Genomic DNA, 7,316 nt, shown 5'->3' with positions numbered 1-7,316 from the left:
ATATATATATATATATATATACATATATATATATATATATATGAAAAACTTTCGAGGATTTACGATGCTAATGACCGTTAAACGCGTCATCACAGTCTTCTGAAAAGGGTCCATCGGCAGCGTTAAACCCGGAACCCGGAAGCGGATATACTTACTTGCCGGCAACCCGACAAAATAAAAGCTTGCTGATTTTAAGTTTGAAAATGAAAAATTTTGGCTGAAAAACTTATGTGCACCCCTGTATATATATATATATATATATGAGTATTTGATAGAATTTTATGAGTATTTTATTTTGCATTTTTATATATATATGTTGGTATTAAAAGGGGCATTTTTTTATGTCTAGAGGTTTTTTTTTATGTTTATATAGGTTTTATTCATTTTATTGTTTACTATAAACTAACTAAACTAAGTAAATTAAAGTAAGAAGTGTTGCCTTGGGGAGTAACTGAAATAAAATCAAAAGATTTTAGTTTCCGTTTTAACTATAATAACCCTGATAGACAGCAATATTTGATAACATATATTCTTACTAAAATATTTTAACATGTAAAAATGCCACAAAGTGCCTTCAGAGTGATGAATCAGTTATGAATCGATTCACTGAAACGGACATTTTGAACTGACTCAGAAATAAATCAAATTTAAGTTTGCAACTGAAATTTCAATCAGACACTATTAAAACACTATTTCTACATTATATTAATAGCAAAACCATTGTGAAAATATCAGTATATCATATTGCCCAGACCTGGAAGTAAAACTATTAAAAAAATATCAATAGATGAGGAGAATGTTTAATAAATATAAATTAATCATCTACAAATGAGACTGAGGGGAATAAGAAAACCTCAAAACAAATAGCAGTATGATAAAAAATTGCCATTATAATAGGTTATAGCATTTTATTTCCAGCTCCAGTTTCAGAAAGAAACAGTTCACTGCCTGTTCCTCGAGCGGCCCGGCGTGTGGAAGCGTATCAGCCAAGCCATCAAAAATCGGAGCTTCCCTCCAGTTCTATTTCCTTTCATTGAGCTTCCAGAGGGTGACAGAAATTTAACGCAGCGAAATCAGCCCTCTAGAGAAAAGAGAGGGGAGAAGTCTGCCTTTTCAGTGATAGAACGGGGTCTCTGCAGTGTCATTATTTCCATTTCTCTGAAGCGGCGCTTTGTCAGGATGCGGCTTCGTCCTGTCCTACACCCGCTGCCACCCGTGACACCTGCCTCTGATAGACTGCAACTCTCTACACTCATCTGACTTCCTGCGATTTTGATTAGTTCAGATAAGATAAGCTGGTCCGACTGGTTATTTCAGTCCTTCACATTTTGTTCTTTCTCACATTTTATATTAAGGCGCTCACTGATCTCACTGATTCTTCTGAGAAGTTCCCAGATTATAAACAGTAATTTTGACATGACGTGACGTGCATTCAAGTCAACAAAACAGATGGTGGACAATTTACTACTTTTATATTGATTATGAATTCGCAAGTATCTAACACTCTGATGTACACATTAGTATACAGATCTTTAAAGGAACACTCTACTATTTTTGAAAATAGGCTAATTTTCCAACTCCCCTAGAGTTAAACAGTTGAGTTTTGCCGTTTTCGAATCCATTCAGCCGATCTCCGGGTCTGGCGGTAGCACTTTTAGCTGTAGCTTACCATAAAACATTGAATCTGATTAGACCGTTAGCATCTCGCTCAAAAATGACCAAAGAGTTTCTATATTTTTCCTATTCTACATTTTCAGGTTTAACTCTAGGGGAGTTGGAAAATGAGCCTATTTTCAAAAAATAGTGGAGTGTTCCTTTAAAAGCAATTATTAACCACCATGGATGATGACCTTTGACCCCTACCCATAACTTGTCCTAATATTTAAGTAGTGTTGGATAAAAGTTAAATCAATAATAAATGTCCTGTTGTAATATATTTTAAAATGTAATTTATTCCTTTGATGGCAAAACTCAATTTTCAGCCTCATTACTCCAGTCTTCAGTGTCACATGATCCTTCAGAAATCATTCTAATATGCTGATTTGATTCAGATTTGATAATAAGAAACATTTCTTACTATTAACAATGTTGAAAAGAGTTGTGCTACTTAATATTTTTATGGAGACCGTGATACATTTTTAAGGACTCTTTGATAAATAGAACGTTCAAAAGAACCGCAGTTATATGACATAGAAATCTTTTGCAACATTATAAATGCCTTTATATTATTTATGACAAGACAAATTAAAATACAGATTTTTGTTGAAAAACCCAGCTAACTAAGTAGTGCATTCTGGCTAACATTGTTTTTTCTTCATCAACGTCACATAAAAAAATGTACTACTGTAAGTGTAGAGTCAACATTTGCAATAACTTAATTAGCTTATTTATGACCGCTCCGGGTAATTTTTCACTGTTTTCTTTCTCATGCTTTGAATGACTCTGAAATTAAAACAATAGCTTTTGGTTCACTTCACTGTGCCTGATGAGATATGATTTTTCTTTTTCATTTGCATTTAATCATTTAGCAGATGCTTTTATCCGAAGCGACTTGCAAATGAGGGAATTCACAAGCAATTTATCATCAGAAGTCAAGAATATTTGTAAACCAGAGCAGTAAAGAAGCCAGAGCAGAAATTGTACCTCGATGGGATAGACCACCAGACTCTCCCTCAATGTCCAAGATGGGAGGCAACGTAGACCTTATGTGATGCAGCAGCTGTCCTGAACGCCAACGTCATAGCTTTGAATTTGAATCAGTTACAGGCTTCTGTGTGACTTAACATATAATAAGGAGAAGGAGAAAGCTGAAATAAACAGTTCTTTAGAGTTAAATGATTAGCCTTAAAGAAATAGTTCACCGAAAAATGAAAATGTACTCTTACTCAGACCATCAAAGATGTAGATAAGTTTGTTTCTTCATCAGAACAGATTTGGAGAAACGTAGCACTACATCACTTGCTCATCAATGGATCCTCTGCAGTGAATGGGTGCCGTCAGAATGAGAGTCCAAACAGCTGATAAAAACATCACAATAATCCACAAGTAATCCACACCACTCCAGTCCATCAATTACTGTCTTGTGAAGTGAAAATCATTAAGATGTTTTTAATTTCAAACCATTGCTTCAAACTAAAATATGAGTTCTCTATCCCTAATATTGCTTTATCTAGTGAAAAGTCATCTTGTCTGAATCAGGAAAGAAAAATGCTCAGATCAAACATCGTTTACAAGTTGAAAACAGTCCAAAACAGTTCCAAACAAATATGTCAGTGGATTTTGATATGAGAGGACAACAGGGGACGGACTTTTTCACTGAAGGAAGCTTTTATGGACTCGTTTCCATAATATTTGTTTATAATATCTGGATTTGTTTCTTACAAACTTGCAGCTTTTCACTTCACAAGACACTAACTGATGGACTGGATTTGTGTGGATTATTGTGATGTTTTTATCAGCTGTTTGGACTCTCATTCTGATGGCACCCATTCACTGCAGTGGATCCATCGGTGAGCAAGTGATGAAATGCTAAATTTCTCTAAATCTGTTCCAATAAAGAAACAAACTCATGTATATCTTGCATGGCCTGAGGGCCATTTAAACCAGCTAAATACGTAGTATTTTCCGGTTAGTTTTATAGTTATTCTTCATCAACAGTGCTTTACAAACGTAACTGGCAGCTTTTTTGTGAGACTTGTAAAATGTCTTCATATTTATTTCAGTAGTAAAACTATAGAAATGCATCTAGATGTGTATTCAGAAGTCATAAGTATTTGAGTAAAACTGGTGAAATCCTGCACACAGAAATCTGCATTTTTATCAGTTTTGATGCATTTGAGCTACCACAATTTCTTTGATATACTCCAGGGCCAAAGTTACTTCTAAACACTCCAATTAATTACATGCAAAGTTCCATTCCAAAACTATTGATGGACCCAAAGCGGACCGTGAGAGCGTTTAAAAGATGATCGATGGCATGCAATAGGAACGTAATAGAAATGTATAAGGTTTCTCAGGAGAGGATAATCAACTGAATACACTAGCCAGCCTGTCTGAGGACCCCATTACACAGTAATTGCTGCTAACTAATGACCAATATGTATGTGGTGGCGACTGAGTCCTGTTTAAAAAACTAGTGGGATTTGCAAAACAGGTTCTGAGAGGGAAAAAAAGGAGACGACGTCTGCCTCAAGGTCACACCGAAGTCATCGTTGGAGGCTTCAAACAGAACATCCCTCACTCGCCCTCAATTGAGGTGCTAATAATATTCACAAAAATGACAAAAACACCCACTGAGAACAAAGGATGTTCCCCTCCACTGTCTCCTCTCTCCCCTCTCTGTTCCCTTGCTTTACTCTCCCATGCGCTTTCTCCGTCCTTCACTCCGGCACACAGGGCCTCCAGGCCTGCGTTAGGAAGTTTGGGAAGAGAAGTCGATGAAAGTGAAGAGGAATAATGACAAGAAAGAAGTTCTTTATTAATAGGGTTGTCAATAAAGTCAAAAAAATATGTAATCGAATGAATTACATAATTGCCAGTTAATTGCAGTTAATTGAACATGCAAATTAAGAATGCACTGATATTCAAATTCTGGCTGCTAATTATTTTAATGTTATGGCTGATAACTGATAAATGGCAGATATTAAAAGTTTATACTGCTTTGTTGAAAAAAAAAAACTAAAATCTGAAAATCATTTTAAATACTAAATTGTTTTATGTGAATTTCAGCATCACATCATTATAATGTACATTAAGGAAATGGATATTTATGATATTTTACCAGTGTTATTAAATTGTCAAAGTTTGTGAAATTGTTAAATAAACTTTAAGTGAGTGTTAGAGAACTGCTGCTGCTGCAATAAATAAATACATACATGCACACATACAGAGAGATATATATAAATATTTGTAAATAATATTAAATATTGTATATTTTATAAAAAAAAATATTATATGTATTATGAATATATTTTTAAATATATATAAAAATCTTTACAAAATATTAAATATCTCTATATATATATATCTATCTACAATATCAATATTTATTAAGAGAAAAAAAAACTAATGAACATAATAAAAATATATTATTGTGGCAGAATTAGCCTCTGAATTATTCAATTAAATAAAAACAAATATATGGCTAAATGTACAAAAGGCTGAACTATAATAAATTGCAGTTAAAATTTAATTAAACTTTAATTTAATTTAAAATTGCATGACTAAATCTTTAAAAAAAAAATCAATGCAGATTTAGCCACTGAATTATTCATTTAAAAATCAAATGGCAAAATGTTAAAAAAGGAATGGCTATTTATATGATATTTATATTAATTTACATTTAAAATTAGATTACATTCAATTTAGTTTAATTTACCATTAAATGAGTAAATCCAAAAAAATGCAATGCTAAATTAACCTCACTAAATAGCATGTTAAACTGACAGCCCTATTTAGAGCACCACAAACAAAACAAATTAAAAACCGATGCAAACACAAACCGCTAATTAATGTGTTTTAGCATTTGTATGGTTTTGAAGTGACAAACTGTGCTGAGGTTCCATTTTCAGCAAAGCGGCAGAAAGCTACAGTGTCCTACATAGCCTACACCTGCTCCTTTTGAAACGCTGCCATCCCATTGGCCCTTAGGGGACAGGGTTATTTTGCGATTGGCTCTAGGAGGTGATGAGTGACCGCTAATTAATGTGTTTTAGCATTTGTATGGTTTTGAAGTGACAAACTGTGCTGAGGTTCCATTTTCAGCAAAGCGGCAGAAAGCTACAGTGTCCTACATAGCCTACACCTGCTCCTTTTGAAATGCTGCCATCCCATTGGCCCTTAGGGGACAGGGTTATTTTGCGATTGGCTCTAGGAGGTCATGAGTGACATGATGGGAGCACCACTCAGGTCTCAGCCTGAGGTGTTGATTGACAAGAGCTCAGGAAAACCGCAAGGATGGTGCGGGGAATTCTCAGTCGGCATGTTTTTTAAAGTAATCACACATCCTTCAGGCTTTTACTCAACTCCACCTCTCTCTCTCTCTCTCTCTCTCTCTCTCCATCCCTCTTTCATTCTACAGTCAGATTGATTTCCACCACAATAGAAGAGTACAGGAGTGACAAAATGGGCGAGATGCATTTTCAAATTTGTAAATTAAAAACAGCGGATATCCACGAGGGCCGAGAAGACGCTATTTTCATTCAGATCTAATGAAAAACACATTCTACCCTGAGCTGCTAAGTAAATATGTAGAAAGGCATGACATCTCTCTCTCTCTCCAGCAGCATTCTGACAAAGATATAATCTTCAGACTTGCGTCTAACAGGGTACGGCGCTGATGTGCCGCATTAATTCATCTATCTATTACTGCACTATAAAAGCAGCATATAAGTGAACTGTGCATTATCTTCCAAGTCTTCTGAAGCCAAATTATAGCTTTGTGTGACCAATTTTAAACATCTTAAAGGTGTTTTAAAAGCTCAATTATTTCAAAAATAGCATGATGATGCACATATCACAGGATTGACAACAATGTAAAAAAGATCAGAGTCTACCAATTATATAATAATATTTATAGAGATAATTATTATAAATTAGATTATTAGCAAACGATTAATTACACTTTACTATCATTATTAAGTAGTATTATATTTTTAATACTCAATAAATATAGTATATTTAACAGATACACTTATTATAAAAAATATAACAAATTGTATTTAATACAATATTATTTGACAGACAGACAGGCAGATAGGTGCATTTTACATTTATTATATATATAAATAATTGATGATTATACAATTTTAGTTTATATATTAATATAAATATTATTTTACATTATAACTAGAAATTGACATTATAAATAAAAACAAATATCCACAAATATATATATATATATATATATATTTTTTTTTTTTAAACATTATTTTCCATTATACCCATTGATTGACATTTTACATAAAAATACAAATGTATAAATCTGATAATTGATAATTATATTAATTTTATTTAAAATATTATTTTCCATTATAAATAGACATTGACATTATAAATAAAATAAATAGTGAGAAATAGAATATACATACATACATATAATTAATTATATAACTATATTCGTATTATATATTTTATATTATATAATTATAAGTATAATATTTTGGTAAAACAGATATTAAAGTGAAAGACTTTCAGTGAACAATTGCTTAAATATTAACATAAATAATATAATATTATTATTATATAATAGATGGAGAAATATATATATATATATATTGTAACGGGGTGAAGAATCACACGACAAGGAAATCTTAATA

Source organism: Sinocyclocheilus anshuiensis, unplaced genomic scaffold (genome assembly GCF_001515605.1).
Source record: "Sinocyclocheilus anshuiensis isolate Anshui unplaced genomic scaffold, SAMN03320099.WGS_v1.1 scaffold624, whole genome shotgun sequence".
Classification (NCBI taxonomy): domain Eukaryota; kingdom Metazoa; phylum Chordata; class Actinopteri; order Cypriniformes; family Cyprinidae; genus Sinocyclocheilus; species Sinocyclocheilus anshuiensis.
Note: the sequence above shows the minus strand (reverse complement) of the source record.